Raw genomic sequence first — 19,328 nt, 5'->3', positions numbered from 1 at the left:
GTTGAAGGAGGCACAGGCTAAACAAGCTGATACGTCGTTGTCTGGGCCTAAGCAGGGAAGGCAGTAAGAATGGAAATCCTTATGAGGTATTTGTTTCCCACAAGTTAAACAATTATTTACTTTGTCTGACATCGGCTGAGGCAAGAAAGTGTCCCCAACGGGGTACTTAGATTTTTTCGAAGTATTCGGTAGCTGAAATCTCTGGATCTGACCGACCGGCACTTGCGAACAGCTTCTGCTTCGGGCGGCAAGAAAGACTGAGGAAAATGGCGTCGGCTGATGCCTTTATACCCCAGAAGCTATGACGTCGGGGAAAGTGCGACATCAGCCGAGGCCAGACCCAGACTTTGGAATCCGGCCGACCGAAGGGCTGCCTGAGGCAGGACAACCCATATGTTATGACTGCAGATGCATCCTTGAAGGACATCGGTGTTTGATAGTGCGTTTATTAAACCTACTGCAAAACTGGCAACCTGTGACGTCGTGGTCTGGGCCTAGGCAAGGAATTCAATAGGAATGGAAGTCCTTAGGAGGTATTTGCTTCCCACAAGAAATGCAATTGTTAACTTTTTCTGACATCGGACTGAGGCAAGAAAAAGTTCCCCAACGGGGCCTAGCTGCCCCACATGCAAGTGTAGAAATGTTAGCTTTATTGAAGACTTTGGACTGAAATTCAAATCGAAAATCTCAGGTGTCGGCCAACCGGCACTTGCGAACTGCTTCTGCTTCGGGCACCGCGCGGCAGGAAAGACTGAAGAAAATGGCGTCAGATGCCTCATATACCCCTGGCGCACTGACGTCAGGGAAGAAGCGACAGCAACCGACGGCGGACCAAGACTTTGGAATTCGGGCGGACTGCGGGACCGCCTGATGGCAGGATAACCCAAGTGTGATGACTGCAGCAGGGTAACACGATGAACATCTGTGTTCTCCTCGTCCATAACTACCCTGTGTTGACTGTGTTGGACCATAGCCTTGGTTTCCTGGAGAGCTGTAGTTTGAGAGAGTGTAACCTGAAAAAAAAGCCACAAGATTAAGAGCTAGGAAAATACAAAGATGAACTGAGAGAAAATGCATATATTCTCACTCACAAACTGCCTCATTAAAACAAACACAAACATACAGGCTTAGTGCTCAGATGTTCAAGAAACAGTCAACAGAAATATTTGTGTGAATACATACCATAAGTGAGCTATATCCATACCATAACAGATATGAAAGAGAAGGTTCCTACTATAAATGTAGGAACTAAGGCTGGCCCAGACAATACTCGGGCCTCTTGCTTAATCAGTTAAACAAGGGGGGGGGGTGCAGTGCTGTCAGTGACTTGAGTCGGGGGGCAGTGCTGTCGGTGACTTGAGTCTGGGGGGTGGTCTTGCTTGCTTTAAGCCTTAGCAGTCTCCACTAAATGGCTCATTACTGAAATGTCAAGACTTGTACCAGACACACATGGTGCCAAAAGTCATGCACAGGAGAAAGTACAGTTTTGTACCTACCATAAATGTAGATGTTCGAGTGCTAATACAGCTGCAGTAATCACAGATGGGTTTTCTGCCGTCAGGCAGGTCCTCGGTCGGCCGAATTCCAAAGTCTAGGTCCGGCGTCGGTTGTCGTCGCTTTCTTTCCTGACGTCAGTGCGACAGGGGTATATAAGACACAGCTGACGCCATATTCTTCAGTCTTTCTTGCCCCAGATGTCAGGTGCCCCCAGAAGGAAGGCAATACATACATTATATATATATATATATATATATATATATACAGTCAAGCAATGAAATATAATCAAAAAACAGTAGTTGCAAGCAAATACACCATAGAAGGATAACCCAAATTAGGTTGTATGAGGAGGTGTTAGCCACTAGGCCTTTACCAAGAGGGGACGGAGGGAGGGAAACCTGTACTGCAGCTGTATTAGCACTCGAACATCTACATTTATGGTAGGTACAAAACTTGTTCATCGTGCATACAACTGCAGTAATCACAGATGGGTAGAATCCCAAAGCTACGCACAGGGTGGTAGGCACTAGGTGGAACTGGGAGCAGCCAGAATGCCCTGCAACACAGCAGTGGCAAAGCCTGCTCTAGTTTTGGAATATAAAGGCAGGTGGTAGTGTTTTGTGAAGGTATGCACAGAACTCCAAGTGGCTGCCTCCAAAATATCTTTGGTAGGGACTCCTCTGAGGAAGGCTGTAGAGGTAGCTATGGCCCTTGTGGAGTGGGATCTGATGCCTGTAGGAACAGGTTTGCCATGAAAGGAGTAGCAAAACCGTATGCAATGGCCTATCCATTTTGAAATTGTCTGTTTGGAAATTGGCTTCCCTTGAGCTCCTACAGCATAGGACACAAAAAGTTGTTGTGATTTCCTGAAGGGCTGTGTTCTGTCCAAATAGTAATGTAGCTGTCTATGGATGTCTAAGGAATGTAGCAGCCTTTCCCCTTTGTTTTGAGGATTGGGGTAAAAGGTAGGTAAGTGTATGGCCTGATTTAAAGCTACCCTGGATACTACCTTAGGCATAAATGAAGAGTTGGTTCGTAGGGAAACCCTGTCCTGATGGAAGATGAGAAAGGGCTGCACAGCCATGAGGGCTTGTAGTTCCGAAACCCTATGAGCTGAGGTAATGGCCAGAAGGAGGGCTGTTTTCCAGGACAAATATTGCAAATCTGTACAGGCAGCTGGTTCAAAGGGAGGTAATGTTAATTTTTCTAGAATGTAGTTAAGATCCCAGGCTGGTATTGGTCGTTTCCTTGGAGGTCGTATATTCTTAGCTCCTCTGAGGAACTGCCTTAAAAGTGGGTGAGAATAAGGGTGGATCAGTGTTGTATTCTGCAGAAATGGCTGAGGCATGAATTTTGATGGAGGAAAATGAAAGTCCACTGTTCAACAGCTCAGCTAGATACTGTAATATCTGAGACAAATTCAGTTTTCTAGGATCCTGGCCTTTTTTCTCATTCCAAGCGCAAAAACGTTTCCATTTTGCGGAGTAAGCCTTTCTAGTATATGGCCTTCTGGCCTCCAAAATGACATCCTGCACCTCTTTGGAGAGTAGGGTCTGTTGTGGTGTTAAGGAATTTTCCATGCAGCCAGATTGAGAGTTTTCAGCTGACTGTGAAGAGTTTTGCAGCTGTGCTGAGTCAGTAGAAGAGGCATTAGAGGTAGGGTCCAGGGAGGAGTATGTGTTAGGCTCCTCAGGAGTGGGTACCAGTGTTGTCTTGGCCAGTCTGGAGCAATCAGTATCATCTTCGGTCTGTCTGCTCTTGCTTTCAAGAGCACCTTGGGCAGAAGAGGCAAAAGTGGGAAAGCGTAAACTGTCCATGTTACCCAACTGAAAGAAAGGGCGTCCACTCTCCAGGCCTTTGGATGAAAGGTCCTTGAACAGAACTTTTTCAATTGATGGTTCCTGTGGGAGGCGAAGAGATCTATGTCTGGTCTTCCCCACGCTTGGATTATCTTTGTAAACATTTGAGGATGCAACTTTCATTCATGTGGATCTGTCATATTTCTGCTTAGATTGTCTGCCAGCGTGTTTTCCAATCCTGGCAAGTACTGTGCTTGAAGATCGATTTGCCATTCCAGAGCCAAGTTCCAAAGCGACATGGCTAGCCTGCACAGGGGGTATGAATGTGTTCCACCTTGTTTGTTTATGCACCACATTACTGTGGTGTTGTCTGTTCTTATCAATAATTGCCCTGGATGCAGGAGCTCCTTGAAAATTGTAATTGCATTTATCACTGCTAGCATTTCTTTTTGATTGATGTGAAGGTGTTTTTCCTTTTGGGACCATTTGCCCTGAATGCACCTGTCAGGTGTAGTCTGAGGCGTCTGTTGTGATGACTTGATTTGCTTGAGGCTTGCAGAATGGAAGACCTGTGTTTGTTTGGCATGCTTGGGCCCACCATAGAAATTCCTTTTGCAAACATGGAATTATTGGTATTCTTGTTTCCAAACTGTGGCTGTGTTGAGACCATAGGTTTTTTAGGTACCATTGAAGTTTCCTCATATGCAACTTTGCACATGGGATTAGAAGAATGCAAGATGCCATGAAGCCCAGAGCCTGCAGGATTTTCCTTGCAGTGAGCCTGGTACATTTTGCTAGTATTTTGAAGTAATGAGTTAGTTGCCCTTGTTTTTCTGGCGTAAGATAGGCCATCTGGGTGTTTGTGTCCAAGTTGGCACCCAGGAAAGTTATTTTCTGAGATGGTGTTAGCCTGGATTTCTCCTTGTTGACTGTGTATCCCAGAGAATTCAATAACCGTGTTACATAAGCCAGATGTTCCAGAAGTAGGTGCTTGTTGTCCGCTTGGATCAGGCAGTCGTCCAAATAAGGGTAAATTTGTATCCCTTGAAGTCTGCAGTAGGCAATTACTGATGCCAGGCATTTCGTGAATACTCTGGGCAGTAGATAAGCCAAAGGGCAATGCAGAGAATTGATAGTGGATTGAACCTGCAAGAAATCTGAGGTATCTTCTGCAGCTTTGTCTGATTGGGACATGCAGGTATGCCTCCTTGAGGTCCAATGTTACCAGCCAAAACTCCTTGCCCAGCATGGGAAGAAGCTGCTGTAATGTGAGCATCTTGAATTTTGGTACAAGTAGAAATGTGTTTAGGATGGATAAGTCCAAAATGGGTCTCCAGTCGGTTCCTTTCCTTGGTACCAGAAAAAGTCTGGAATAAAACCCTTGACCTTGTTCGTGAGTAGGTACCTCTTGAATAGCTTTCATGGCCATAAGCTTTGAAATTTGTATTTGAGCCTCTGCCCTTTGATTGTGTGGCAGGTTCGGTATGCCTTTCATTTTTGGAAAAGTGTGAAAGTGAAATCTGTAGCCTCTGTTTATAATGTCCAGGATCCATTTGTCTGTTGTGATATGCCAATTTCTTGTAAATAATGCCAGCTTTCCTCCCAAGGGTGCTGCCAGCTGAGACTTGCTTGGCATGGAAAGGGGGAAGTCATTGGGTTTGTTTCCTATATTGCTGTGCACTGTCTTCGCCACCTCTTGTTGCTGGTGTTTGCCATTGTCTGCCTCTATATGATCCTTGAGGTTGTCCTCTGCCCCTTGTGCGCCTGTATCTACCTCTTTGTGGCTTGTCCGTGGCTGGAAAGGACCAGTTCTTTGCAGGCCAATTTCTGCTAAAACATGGTGGTTGAACCTGTAGAAAAGCTTTGACAGTTTGCATAGATTTAGCTTTTTCTTCCATTTTCCGTAGTATCTCCTCAGCATTAGTATCAAATAGTACATCCTTTTGTAAAGGAGCATCTAGTAGCTTAGCATTAACATGGTCAGGCAAGGTTTGTTCTCTAAGCCAGGCATGTCTACAAATGACTGATCCTGTCACAGCAGCTCTACTTGAGGCCTCTAGGGCATCATAGCCACATTGTAAGGTGTGTTTACCCACTTGTTCTGCACTATGCATCATATCCTGCAACTCCTTCAAATCTGGTTGTTCAGGTTGAGACATTTTATTTCTTAATTGTGATAACAGAAACTGCTGATATTTAAGCATATGGAACTGACAATTTAAGGCCCTCATGGCTAGGGTGGCTGAGGTATATATCTTTTTTCCCCACCTTTCTAAGGATCTAGACTCTCTTTTGGAAGGTAGTGGATTCTTAGCAGTAGAGGCCTTCATTCCCTTGGGGACTTGAGAAATGGTTTCAGGGTCAGCATTATGGCTTTTGTAAAGAAATTGGTGAGAGGTAGAAACTCTGTAGTACCTATCAGGCTTGACTGGGGCAGGAGGCAGGGAATCCGGATTTAGGCAAGCCTCCAAGTAAACATCATCAAGTATGTCCAAGACAGGAGGTATCGCCAGAGGTCTGTGCTGAGGTAACAAAAGAAATTCCCTAAGTCTTTTCTTGGAATCAGAAAAGTCTTGGCCTTCCCAATGGAAGTGTTCCCTCAAGGTGTGCAAGGTTTCCCCAAAAGAGAAATCCTCTGGGGGAGATACAGAAGGAATGGACTGCTCAGCATCCGAATCTTCAAAAGGGGAGTACAAGTGTTCCTCTTCATCAGAATGTTCTGAAAAAATGGAATCCTGGTCAGAAGAGGGAGAAGCTTCCTCCACTTGGGGTCTCTTGTCTGGAGGGGGCTGGGAACCCCTGATAAGAGTAATTAAATCCTCAGCCATTTTTAGCATCTGCTTTTTAGGCATGGGGCCTGGAGATGGGCCCTGTGCAACAGGCCTCTTGGGATGCATGGCTGATTTGGAATTAGTAAAGGCCTTAATGGAGAAGGAAGATGAGGGTCTAAAAACACCATGGGTGGAAGTGGACCTATCCACATTAGGAGGCTCAACACTCACAGTGGCTTCGGTGGTTGTAGTCTGGGTAAGGGCCGAGGTACCTGCGGTCTCGGGTACAGAGGACACCGCCAAAGAAGTGTCGTCAGTAGTCAGGAGCTGCATAGGCACCTCGCTGAGAACCGGACCACGTGTAGCCGGTTTTGGCGTGGTGTCGGTGGAGACCACGGGCCTCGCGTGTTGGCCTTTGTCCTTGTGTTTTTTGGACAAAACGGTAGTCGGAGTATCCGATGACATTTTATAATCAAAGGTTTTAACAAAAAAGTTCTGGGCGAACTCCACCCGACGCTTAATAGTGCGTTTATTGAAAGTAGCGCAAAAGTGACAGGCCGAGACGTCGTGGTCTGGGCCTAAACAAGGTATGCAGAGGGAATGGAAATCCTTATGCGGTATTTGCTTCCTACAAGAAATACAACTGTTAACTTTGTCTGACATCGGTCTGAGGCAAGAAAAGTTTCCCCAACGGGGTACTTAGCTTTAAAGAAGACTTCGGTTTCCAATTATTCGTAATTTCAGGAGCTGGCCAACCGGCACTTGCGAACTGTTTCTGCTTCGGGCACCGCGCGGCAAAAAAGACTGGAGAATATGGTGTCGGCTGTGTCTTATATACCCCTGTCACACTGACGTCAGGAAAGAAAGCGACAACAACCGACGCCGGACCTAGACTTTGGAATTCGGCCGACCGAGGACCCGCCTGACGGCAGAAAACCCATCTGTGATTACTGCAGCTGTATGCACGATGAACATCAGCAAATGTTGATCAATTTGTACTAAACATACCAACTTTGAGATCTACATACTTCAGAGTAAAGGAATATTCCAAGGAACAGCAATCCTGGACTCAGCATAAGCAAGTTTGCATATTAAGTCATTCAGTCTTGACATTCCAGTACTTCCTCTAATAAGCTTTGGTAAAATCAGAATGTTACATGCAGACAACCTACCATAACTGCTAATGCTCAACTAGATCAATGTTTCAGTACCAAGTCCAGTGCCTTCCTGCTATTCAGAAGCCTATGGCCTGCATCACAAGTCTTTCACTATCCCCCAGTTGACAGATATCAGGACAGTGGAGATATAAAAGGGTCATTGGCTTACACCATCTTCAGAATTTTCTTGCCAGATGTGCTAAAGTTCAATTGATCCCAGGTAAAGCATGACCTGCCTCACTAAACCTAATGGCACTTTGAAGGAAGGTGACAGGCACTGTGCCTACCTCAGGCTCAAGAGCAGAATAAAGGGATAGGAGGGAAGGAGAGGGTACTGCAACACTGATCTACTCAAACGTCTACAATTATGGCATCGGCTGCATGTTTTATACCCCTGAAGACCTGACATCATGGAAGAGGAGACGGCAACAGACACAGGACCCAAGACTTTGATATTCAGGCAGACTAAGGGCAACCTGCCAAATGTAATGACTGCAACAGTGAAACAAGAAGAACATCCTATGTTACTAGATGGTTGAAAAGCACAGAGTCAGGGATATCAGGCTCTGCAGGATGACAAAGGCAAACCCGGCGCTGGATATAGCAACAAGGTGGTAGTTAGTGTTTGATGAAGGTGTGCACAAAAGACAAAGTAGCCACTTCAAGGACGGAGTAATTGAACCTTTCAGGAATGCTGCAATAGCTTGGCTTAGCCCTTGTGAAACCAGCCCTGACAATGCCATGTGTTTACTTCCCATGAGGAGTGTAACAAAAGGCAAGTAAAAAAGTACAGTTGTGTATACTTACAATAAATGTAAATGCCTGTGTAATCACACTGTTGCAGTCATGACTTGAGATTTCCTGACTTGGAAGCCCTTGGTTGGTCCAAATCCAGGGAAATATCTCCCCCCTCCAACAGCTGGCAGACGCCCTGACCGATGTCAATATGCCTGGATACAAGGCAAGTCAGCCAGTGTCATGAGCTCAGTTTTTTCTTGTCCCCTGAAGGTAGGAACCCCTTAGATGGACCTTGACATCAACAGCCTGGAACACAACTTAGAAGGCACTAGAGGCAGCAGTTGCCCTATCAGGGGGCTTCTTACCATGATTGCTGCAACAAAAGGAGATGCAGTGAGAACCATTTAGAGAAGATTTGCTTGGAAATTGGTTTCCCTTCAGAACCAGTGGCAAAGCCTACAAACAGCTGATCTGAATACCTCAAATGTTCTGTCAGGATAGTAAAGGAGCCATACATGCACATGTAAGGAATGAATAATCCTTTCCCCTTTGTTTTGTGGTTTGGGGAAGTAGGTAGGCAGATGTATTGCTTGATTTAAGGAGGTGTTTGTCACCACCTTGTGCATAAAAAGGACAGGTTAGTTGAGTGAGAGACTGACTGGGTAAAAGATTAGGAAAGTTTCCACTACCATGAGTGCCTGCAGTTCAGAAACCCTTCTAGCAGAAGTAAAGAATACTGGTGAAAAATCTTACAATAACCATAGATGTCCTTCTCTTCCATGTTGCAGTATTCCAGTTGTGGGATTTCCTGCTCTCAGGTGACTAGTATGTCGGCTCCTATACAAAAGCTTCAGCTTGGCTGCTGCAGCTGTGTGGAACGTCACACGTAGGGCCATAAACCAGAGGCCTTATATGTGATGTCTGCAAGCACAATCCTCAGAACATGAAGGCCAGCAAGTAGAGAGGAAGGCCCAGCAGGAGGGATGCCAGTGGGGACAGGTGTGTGGCCTTGGTGTCACTTAGTAGATTAATTAGATCCAGGACTTAGTTGGGACTAAAGGAGCAAGTATAGAAGGGTAATGGTGGGTGGGAAGGAATACTGCAAATACTGCAACATGAAAGAGAACATCTATGGTTATGGTAAAAGTTTACACAACTATTCTATGTCCTTCTATTTCTGTGTTGCAGTACTCCAGTTGTGGGAGAGTACCACAGTTTAGTTGCATGAAAGGGAGGTGGATGCTGAAGAGGATTCTATAAAGCCCTGTAGGATGGCCCTAGCGAATCCTGCCCTAGCTCTGGAAACTTGGTCCAGTTTATAATGTTTGGTGAAAGTGTGAATAGTGGACCAAGTGGCTGCTTCCATGATAGATGCAGTGTCCATACCTCTCATGAATGCCTTGGAGGTGGCCACCGCCCTAGTGGAATGGGCCTTTACTCCCACTGGAAGGTCTTTTCCATGGTAAGTGTAACAGACAAATAGTTTTCCTGATCCAGCAAGCGATGGTTTGAAGACTGCTTTGCCCAGGGCTCTGGGATGAAAGGAGACAAAGCTGGTTAAATTTCCTAATGGTTCTGGTTTTGTCCAGGTAGAATCTAAGTTGCCTGTGCACATCCAAGGAGTACAGTATCCTCTCCCCTTCATTAGTGGGGGAGGGAAAAAGTGGTTAAGTGGACAGACTAGTTTAGAGACAAGTCATTGACCACCTTGGGCATAAAGGAGGGATTGGTCCACAGGGTGACTGTCTTTGTGGAAGGTGTAGGGGGGCAGGCCGTTATGCAATGGAATGCAATGGCTTATCCATTTAGAAATAGTCTGCTTTCATACAGCCTTCCCCTCTGATCCTGCAGCAAATGCTACCAGCAGCTGCTGAGACTTTCTTAGAGATTTTGTCCTGTTTAAGTAGAATCTTAGTTGTCTGTGTACATCCAATGAATGCAGAATCAGCTCCCTCTTGTTCTGCGGATTTGGGAAAAAAGTTGGCAGGTGAATGGTCTGGTTAAGAGCCACACTAGATACCACCTTAAGCATAAAAAGATTGGTCCTAAGGGCCACCCTGTCCGGGTAAAATATAATACAAGACTCCACTGCCATGAGCACATGTAGTTCTGAAACCCTTCTAGCTGAAGTGACTGCCAAAAGAAAGGCTGTCTTCCAAGAAAGAAATTTTATATCTGCAGTAGCTGCTGGTTCAAAAGGAGGTAGGGTGACTTTTTCCAGCACAAAATTGAGGTCCCATGCAGAAGTTGGCGCTCGTCTGGGAGGCCTTACATTTTTGGCCCATCTGGGGCACTATTTTAGCAGGGGATGAGAAAAGAGGGGAAGCTCTGTTTTGTAATGAGCCGAGATGGCAGAGGCATGTATTTTTATAAAAGAAAAAGACAGGCCCTTGTGAAGCATCTCAGTTAAATATTGCAAAATCTGAGGAATATTGGGCTTTGCTGTGTCTATTTCCTTATGCTTGGTTCCAAGCACAGAATCTCTCCATTTATCAGCATAAGATTTTCTAGTACTAGGCCTTTTGGCCTCCAAAATGAAATCCATCACAGGTTTACTGAGAGATGTAGCTGGTGAAATTAGTTGATTAGCCATGCTGCAAGATTCAGAGTTTGTAGCTAAGTGTGCAAAATTTGATAGTTCTGCTGAGACAATAGGTGAGGTGTTTCAGGCAAGTACCACAGAGGAAGGTGTGACATGTTCCTTAGAAGCAGGTACCAGTGTTGGGGAGGCCAGTCCAGAGCAATTAGAATCATTTTTGTTTTTTTCTGACTTTTAGTAAGAGCTTGGAGAGTAGAGGCAGAGGGGGAAAGGCATAGTCCTATAGGTTTTTCCAGCTGAAGGATAGAGCATCCACTTTCCATGCTTTTTTGTGACGAGTTCTTGTGCAGAATTTGTCCAACTGAAAGTTTTGGGGAGAGGCAAATAGATCTATGTCTGGGCTCCACCATTTTTGTGGTAACATGGTAAAGATGTGGATCCAGTTTCCATTTGTGCGGTTCCATAAGATTTCTGCTTAGATTGTCTGCCACAGTATTTTGCTTTCATGGCAGGAATTGAGCTTGAAGATGCATTTGGTAAGTCAAGGATGTGTTCCACAAGGCCATGGCTAGTCTGAAAAGTGGGTAGGAGTGGGTACCCCCCTGCTTGTTTTTTTTACCACATAACTGTGGTGTCAGTCTTTAACAGTAGCTGCCCTGGATGAAGGGAGTCCTTGAAGGCTGTCAGAGCATTCTGAACAGCTAGCATTTCTTTCTGGTTGATATGTAGATGCATTTGGTTTGGGCTCCATTTGCCCTGAATGCATCTCCCTGCCAGATGGGCTCCCCCCAAGCATAGTCTGATGCGTCTGTAGTTAAGGTTTGGGTGGCAGGGTAGAGTGAATGACTGTCCCTTGTTTTGGTGACATGCCTCTGCCCACCAAAGAAACTCCTGTTGCAGGCAGGGAATGAGAGGAATCATCGTTTCCAGGCTGTGTCAATGTTGACTCCATAAGCTTTTTAGACAGGATTGAAGTTTCCTCATATGCAGTCACGCATATGAAATTAGTAGGATGCCATGAACCCCAAAGCCTGCAGAATTTGTCTTGCAGATAGCTGGGTTTTTTGTTGCCACTTGTTTGAAGTATGTTGTGAATTGAATTTGTTTGTCTGGCGTGAGGTAAGCCATCTGGGCAGTTGTATTCAAGCTTGCACCCAGGAATGAAATTATTTCAGCGGGTACCAGTTGTGATTTCTTTTCGTTTATGGTGTACCCTAGGCATGCTAGAAGCCTTTTTACAAACGCCAGATGGTGAAGAATGTTCTTGTCCTCTGCCTGAATGAGACAATCGTCCAAGTAAGGATAAATTTGAATGTTTCTTTGCTTGCAAAATACAATTACTGGTGCCAGGTACTTGGTAAAGACCCTGGGCACAGTGGATAAGCCAAAGGGCAGCGCAGAGAACAGGTAATGCAAAAAGCCTGCTTTGAATCGGAGGTATCTTCTGCAAGATTCCCTTATTGGAATATGCAGGTATGCCTCAAGTCTAGAGTTACCAACCAGGCATTCTTGCCTAGCATAGGCAATAGCTGTTGTAAAGTCAGCATTTTGAATTTTGGACTGTCCAAGAACGTATTTAGAATTGATAAGTCCAGAATTGGACGACATGATTTATCTTTTCTGGGTACCAGGAAAAGTCTTGAATAAAATCCTTGTCTTTTTTTCTTTTCTGGCACTGGTTGAATAGCTCCCATATCCATGAGGGACATGACTTGTTTCTGGGCCTCTGCCCACTGGTTTGGTGGCAGATCTGGCCATCCGTTTGGAACTGGCAATGTGTGGAAATTAAAGGAAAGTCATTGAGACTATTTACTGTAGGGCTGTGCTTTTGTTACCTCCTGATTTGGAGGTGGAGGCACCCCATTGCTTTGACCTGTAAGATCCTTGTGATTGATATCTGGAGACTTTGGAGCATCTGGGTTCCCCTGAGTGCCTCTGTTGGACAAAGGAAAGGACCAATTCTTAGTAGGACAGTGTCTACTGAACCTGGGTGGCTGCACTTGCAAGAAATCTTTTACAGTTTGCATAGATTTAACTTTGTCTTCCATTTTCTTTAAAACCTCTTCTGCCTTATCATCAGACTGTCCCTGCTATAAAGAGGCATCCAACAATTTAGCTTTAACATGATCAGGAAGATTTTGCTCCTTGAGCCAGGCATGCCTTCTTATCACAGATCCAGTTACAGCGGCCTTGCAAGAAGCCTCCAAGGAATCAAAACCACATTGTAAAGTATGCTTTCCAATTCTGCTGAATGCAATAAATCCTGTAACTATGTTCCATACAATCAGAAATCATCATTTTTTGTTTCAGTAAGCCCATAACATGCTGTTGATATTTTAGCATATGAAACTGGCAGTTTAAAGCCCTGATTGCCAAAGTTGCAGACATATAAACCTTCTTTCCCCATCTATCCAGCGCCCTGGAATCTCTATCGGAAGGGGAAGGATTTTTGGCTGTAGAAGCCTTAACACCCTTGGGACCCTGAGAAATAGTTTCAGGGTCAACAGCAGGATTTTTGAAAATAAATTTGTGGGAGTCAGGAACCCTGTAACATCTGTCTGGCTTACTAGGAGTCGGAGGCAGGGAATCAGGAGCCATGCTTTATTCCGAGAACACATCAACAATGTCTAATACAGGAGGTATTGCCAAAGGCCTATGCTGAGGAAGAAGAAAATCCCTAAGCCTCTTTTTAGATTCTGAGAAGTCCTGACTCTCCCAGTGAAAATGTTCCCTTAAAGTATGCAAAGTCTCTCCAAAAGAGTAATCCTCAGGAGGAGCAGCCGAATGGATGGATTTCCTCTGCATCAGAGTCCTCATAAGGTGGAATAGAAAATTCCTGATCAGAAGAGGAATCAGAAGAAATGGAAACCTGATCTGAAGATTCATAATCAGTGCCCTGCCTAGGCCTCTTAGTGGGAGTGGGAGGGGGAGGGGTTGGGAACCCCTGATCAAGGTAATTAAATCCTCAGTCACTTTGATCATTTTTTTTAGGCATAGGGGACTGAGCACATGGCTCATGCATCGGTTTTAAGACATAGACGTTGGTTTTGGCCTTGTTTTTGATGATGGCGTTGGTTTAATATTCAAATTCGGAGGCCTGAAAACACCGTCAGAAGACGGTGCCTGCTCAGCGGCTCCGGACCCATCCAAGGGAGACACATCCACGGGTTCAATACTTGCAGAATCTCAAGGCATACTGGACTCCGAATGGGTCTCGGTAGAGGCCTGTGACTCAAAAGTAGCAGGCATCAGGGGCTGCGAAAGCGCCTGAGTACCGGCAAACCGGCGAATGGCTTAGGAGAAGCTTCGTAGTCGGCTTTGGACCTCGACGGTCTGTCTCTCTTTCCTTGTGTTTTTTGTGTAGTCAGATTGCTAACAGACATTTCAGGATAGTTAAGTCTTGAACCAAAATATTTAGAAGCAAAAATATACAGACGCTTAATAGTGAATTGGTTAAATTTAGCACAAAACCGACAGCAAAGCACGTTGTAATAAGGGCCCATGCATGGAATACAGTACAAATGAAAATCCTTATGAGGCATTTGCTTCCCACAAGTAATACAATTATTAACTTTTACTGACATCGGTAAGAAGCAAGAAAAAGTTTCCCCAATGGGGTACTTAGATTTAGTTTGAAGACTTCGGTTCTGAAACCGAAACGAAAATTTCAGGAGTCTGCAGACCGGCACTTGCGAACTGCTTCTCCTTCATGTACTGCACAGCAAGAAAGACAGATTAAAATATTAGCTGCATGTTTTATACCCGTCATGGAAGAGGAGACCGCAACCGACGTAGGACCCAAGACTGTTATTCAGGCCGACTGAGGACAACCTGCCAGTAGATTACCCAAATGTAATGACTGCAGCAGTGAAACACGAAGAACATGAGAGAGTAGAATCCCTTTCTTTCCTGTCCTGGGGACAGGTTCTATGGTGCCTAGCTTTAGAAGTTCTGACAAGACTTGTGGTAGGAGATTAATTTGTTTTTTGTGGGGAAAAGGAATACTTCTCGTGGGTGGTGTTTCTTTCCAGGATAGAAAGTACCCTTTTTTTGGATAATGGAAAAGACCCATTGATCTGTGGTGATGGCTTGCCAGAGTGGGAGACCGTGCAGAAGGCGTGCACAGAGTGGAAGGTGGGCCAGGCAGTCATGCATTATTGGGACCTCCTCTATCCTGAAAGGGTTGCCTGGGTTGAAGAGGTGGTACATTATGTCTTGACGAAGAAGGCCCCCTTGCCCATCTTCTAGACCTGGAAGAGGGGGCAGCTGGCTAAAGGGGGGGTTGTGCCTTACAAAAGTGGTTTTAGCAGGGTAGTTCCTGTAGTATTTGGAAATGGGTGACACCAGCAGGTGCTTGATGATCTATAATTTACTTTTTTCCTGCAGATTTTTGAAGAGATCTTAAGATGATTTCCCAAAGAGGAAGTTGTGATCCAGGGGGGTGTCCAAGACTTTGGACTTTACATCCTCAGGTAGATTCTGCAGTCTTAGCCAGGAGTACCTCCTAAGGACAGAAGCAGATGCTGCAGAGCGGACAGATGTTTCCGCAGCATCATAGCTGCATTTGAGTGCCTGACTACTTGCTGAGCCAAGAACAGTTTGGAGGCCAAGTCAGCCTTAAATGGGACTGTCAGGCATAGAGGCCAGCATGGAGAAGGCCTGAGACTAAGTCTAGAGCATATTTAGTCATGTGGGTCTGATAATTTATGGCTCTGAATGCCAAAGTAGAGGATGTGTAAACTTTCTTTTTCATCCTATCCATGCATAGTGGGTAGGAGGGAGGTGGAAGGCAGTAGCCTGGAATGTTTATCAGGAGCAGTGGCAACAGCTGGGTCAGCCAGGGGAGGTTTAACTAAGAATTTCTGCTCCACTGGCACTTTATAGAAGCAGTCTGGGCACTTGGGGGCCAGAGGCTGGGACTCTGGGGCCTTAGAAGCTGAATTAAAGGCAGCCAAGTAAGCAGGAAGCACTGGAGGGACTGCTAAAGGGGAGGCCAATTCCACTTGAAGCAGCTCAAAGTACCTCTTTTGGGTGTCAGCCATTTGGAAGTATCCTATTTGAAGTAATCTTTCATTTTGGTGATGGTCCCCCCAAAGGTAATATCCTCAGGGGGGGATCCCATTTTACAGATTCTTCATCAGGGGACTAATACTCCTGGGGAGAGGCAATCTGAGATATGTAAGAAATGGAGTTCTCTGAGGAAAAGGAAGAATCATGCTCTTCCTCCCTAACCTGAGAAGTCATGGGTGGAAGGGAAGTAGCAGAAGCAGGCCTAGGGCTCAATAAAGGCAGAGTAGAGGGGGTTGAGGCTGAAGGCCCAAGGGCCATGAAGGCCTGCAAAAGTGAGAATAGGTAAGGAATACAGTAAGAATGAAAATCCTTATGAGGTATTTGCTTCCCACAAGAAATACAATTGTTAACTTTTTCCTGACATCGGTCTGGGCAGAAAAAAGTTTCCCCAATGGGGTACTTAGCTTTAATGAAGACTTTGGATCTGAAATTCGGTTTTGAAAATCTCAGGAGTCGGCTGACCAGCACTTGCAAACTGCTTTTGCTTCGGACATCGCGCAGCAAGAAAGACTGAAGAAAATGGCATCAGCTGCATCTTTTACACCCCTGGCACACTGACGTCAGGGAAGAGGTGACAGCAACAGACGCCAGACCAGGACTTTGGAATTCAGGCTGACTGCAGGTTGCCTGCCAGCAGGATAACCCAAGTGTAATGACTGCCACAGTGAAACATGATGAACATCTACATGATCAGCCATGCTGCCAGGTTCAATGTCTGTAGCTGATTGTGCAGGATCTGATTGTTTTGCTGGGACAGTAGTTGAGGTCTGAGGTAAGGTCCAAGCTGGGTATTCAGACAAGTTCCTTAGGATTGGGTACCAGTACTGGCAGGGCCAGTCCAGGGCAATTAGCATCATCTTTGGTTTCTCTTATCTGACTTTTAGGAGGACCTTGGGGAGAAGAGGCAGAGGAGGAAAGGCGCAAACTGACAGGTTTTTCCAACTGAAGGATAGGGCTTCCACTTTCCCTGCTTGTCTGTGAGAAGTCCTTGTGTAGAATCTTTTCAACTGATAATTTTGAGGAGAGGTAAACAGATCTATGTCTGGGCTCCCCCATTTCTCTATCATGCTGAAGACTTGTGGATTTAGTTTCCACTCATGAGGATGCATAAGGTTTCTGCTTAGTCTGCCAATGTATTTTGTTTTCCTGGCAGGAATTGAGGTTTATGTATTTGGTAGGTCAAAGCTGTGTCCCACAGTGCCATGGCTAATCTGCAAAGGGAGTATGAGTGTGTGCCCCCTTGCTTGTTTACATACCACATGACTGTGGTGTTGTCTGTTTTTATCATAGTTGTTCATAGGTTCATAGGTTCATACTAGGCTATCTGCCCGAGGGCATTTACAAGCCTAGCCCATCATTTTGTGGCTTACGCCACCCCTTTAGTATGGGGAACTATACCCATTATTTTGCTGTGCCTCTGTCGAGCAGTGACACTGAGGTAATCCCTGGGGTATATCTGCGATCTCCCATCCATTGGTCAAGATTTCTCTTGAACAAGGCCAGCGAGGTGCTCTGCCTCACATGTACCGGGATTTTGTTCCACAGCATAGGGAGTCTTTGGGTGATTAATCTATCCCTCCAGCATGTCCTATTAATAGCCGTGTCAAGGTTTAAGTCTCCCGCCTTGTGGCTCTGATGGATCTAGATTTTTGAGGTGAAGCATATTCATCAAATCTGGGTTTGACATGGCCTTGTATGTTAGGCAAAGGTCACCTCTGAGCAAGCGGTAAGCGACTGAATAGAGCTGGAGTTCTTTCAGTCGGGCAGCATAGGACAGATTTTTGAGACCCTTTATCCTCTTGGTGAGGAACTTTGTGGCCTCCAGCTGCTGCAAGTGTCGGGTCAGATACATTCCGAATGGGGCATTGTACTCAATCATTGGTCTGATGAGTGATGAGTAAAGGGAGACTATGACCTCCCTTGATCTAGATGAGAATCCCTTCATGATAAGGTGGGCAATGTAGAAGGTCTTCCTAACTACTTTAGCTACATGGGTGTCGAATGACAGACTACTATCAACCTGGGTCCCCAGGTCCCTGATAACTTCTTCTGTGCTCAGTGGATTGCCACCTATTTGGTAGCTAGGGGTAACCTTGTTTTTCCCGAAGGGTATGACTATGCATTTTTGGCATTTAACTTTAGGCCGTGGCTCTGGCACCAGTTATCCGTTTCTGTGAGACCCTTCTGAAGGATATCTGTGTCAGATGTGTTTTCTACTATGGCGCCCAGTTTGCAGTCATCTGCAAACTTTGTCAGCCATAACCCTCCTGTGTTTGCTTGTACTTCGGAAAAGTAGATGCCAAACAAGAGTGGGCCCAGGACTGAGCCCTGTGGGACACCACTTGTGACAGGCTTTGAGTCTGACATGGTGCCAGCAACTCTGACCCTGTGGGTTCTGTCACTCAGCCAGTTTGCAACCCATCTTGTGATGTATGGGTTGACATTTAAGCTGATGAGTTTTTCAATGATACCCGAGTGGGGTATTGTATCAAGGCCTTAGCCAGATCGAGGTAGGCTGTATGGACTGCCTTTCCCTCATCAATGGCTTTGGTGACTGTTTCAAAAAAGTCAACCAAGTTTAGAAGGCATGATCTGCCTTTGACAAAGCCAAACTGGGTTGGATCCAAAGTCTGCAAATTCCCTATGTCTTTATTTATGAGGTCCATTATGATCCTCTCCATGGCTTTGCAGATAAGGCTTGTCAAGCTAATGGGTCGGTAATTTCCAGGGTCGGTGGAGGCACCGCTTTGTGAAGTGGTACCACAGTTGCAGTGCGCCACTCCTGGCACGTAATGATCCAGAGGTAAGACTTTGATTAAACAGCTGTCCTAGCTGTGGGTTTAATTCCTCATTGAGTTCGTGGAGCACACAGCCGGGGACACCATCAGGTCCCATGGATGCTGTGTTTTTGCTTTGGAGAGAGCAGTTCTCACTTGGGCGCTGGAGATGTTTGGGGGCTGCAATCGTTTGGTATAGATATCTCTCCTTTGGGGAGGGGAGAAGTTTGCACTGAACCTGTCAGCCAGTATGTTGGCAATGTCTGTAGGATCAGTAATCTTCACATCATTTTGAACTAGCTCTGAGCATATCTGGGAGTTTCCTCCCAGGTTTCTAACATAGCTAAAGAAGGCCTTATGATTGTCTTTTGAGTCTTTAGCTATTTTTCTCTCGAAATTTGCTTTGGATGATTTTATGAGGCTCTTAGTTTTTTACTTATAGTGATCAAGGGTGTCTTACCTTTTAAGGATTTTGCTCTATCTTGTAGTAGCTTCCTCCTTTTGTTGTAGAGTTTGTTTATGGCTGGGGTCCACCAGACTGGATGCTTGCCTTTGGTACAAAGAGTCTTTGTTTTGCTTGGGATTGCCTTATCCATGCAGTCCTGCAGGTGCTGGTAGAAGGCATTTGTAAGTGATTCAGCGGCTTGAGTACTGTTTTCCGCCAGCTCGGGGGCCTTAAAGGAGACCACACTAGTCTTTAGAAGTGTGAAGTCGGCTTTTGAGAAGTTTTTTACTGTGGTCTTTTTTATTTCAGGTGGGGGTGGGATGAGGACCTCCAGCGAGATTAGTTTGTGATCAGATCTCACCAGTGAGGGGTACACCTCCGGTGTTGAACATTGTGCTCCCGTGTTCGTGATGATGAGATCAAGTATGTTATCTCCTCTTGTGGGGATGGTGACTAGTTGTTCCATGGCATTTGAGTTTATGAATTCCAGGAACTTTTGGGCTAGGGTGTTTGGGCTTGAGTAGTGTTCCCAGTC

General features: G+C 45.5%; 1 long non-coding RNA gene across 1 annotated transcript; it reads right to left on the bottom strand.

The window, feature by feature from the left end:
• Positions 1-926: 926 nt before the first annotated feature.
• LOC122810997 lies at positions 927-18,375 on the bottom strand. Its single transcript, XR_006366185.1, has 3 exons — positions 18,361-18,375; positions 12,896-12,898; positions 927-1,013 (listed from the first exon to the last, which is right to left on the bottom strand). It is a non-coding gene; the product is annotated as an uncharacterized LOC122810997 (long non-coding RNA).
• Positions 18,376-19,328: the final 953 nt, after the last annotated feature.

Source organism: Protopterus annectens, chromosome 9.part0 (assembly GCF_019279795.1).
Source record: "Protopterus annectens isolate FY-2018-M chromosome 9.part0, PAN1.0, whole genome shotgun sequence".
NCBI classification, from domain to species: domain Eukaryota; kingdom Metazoa; phylum Chordata; order Ceratodontiformes; family Protopteridae; genus Protopterus; species Protopterus annectens.
Note: the sequence above shows the minus strand (reverse complement) of the source record. Positions and strands in the feature narration are given on the sequence as shown.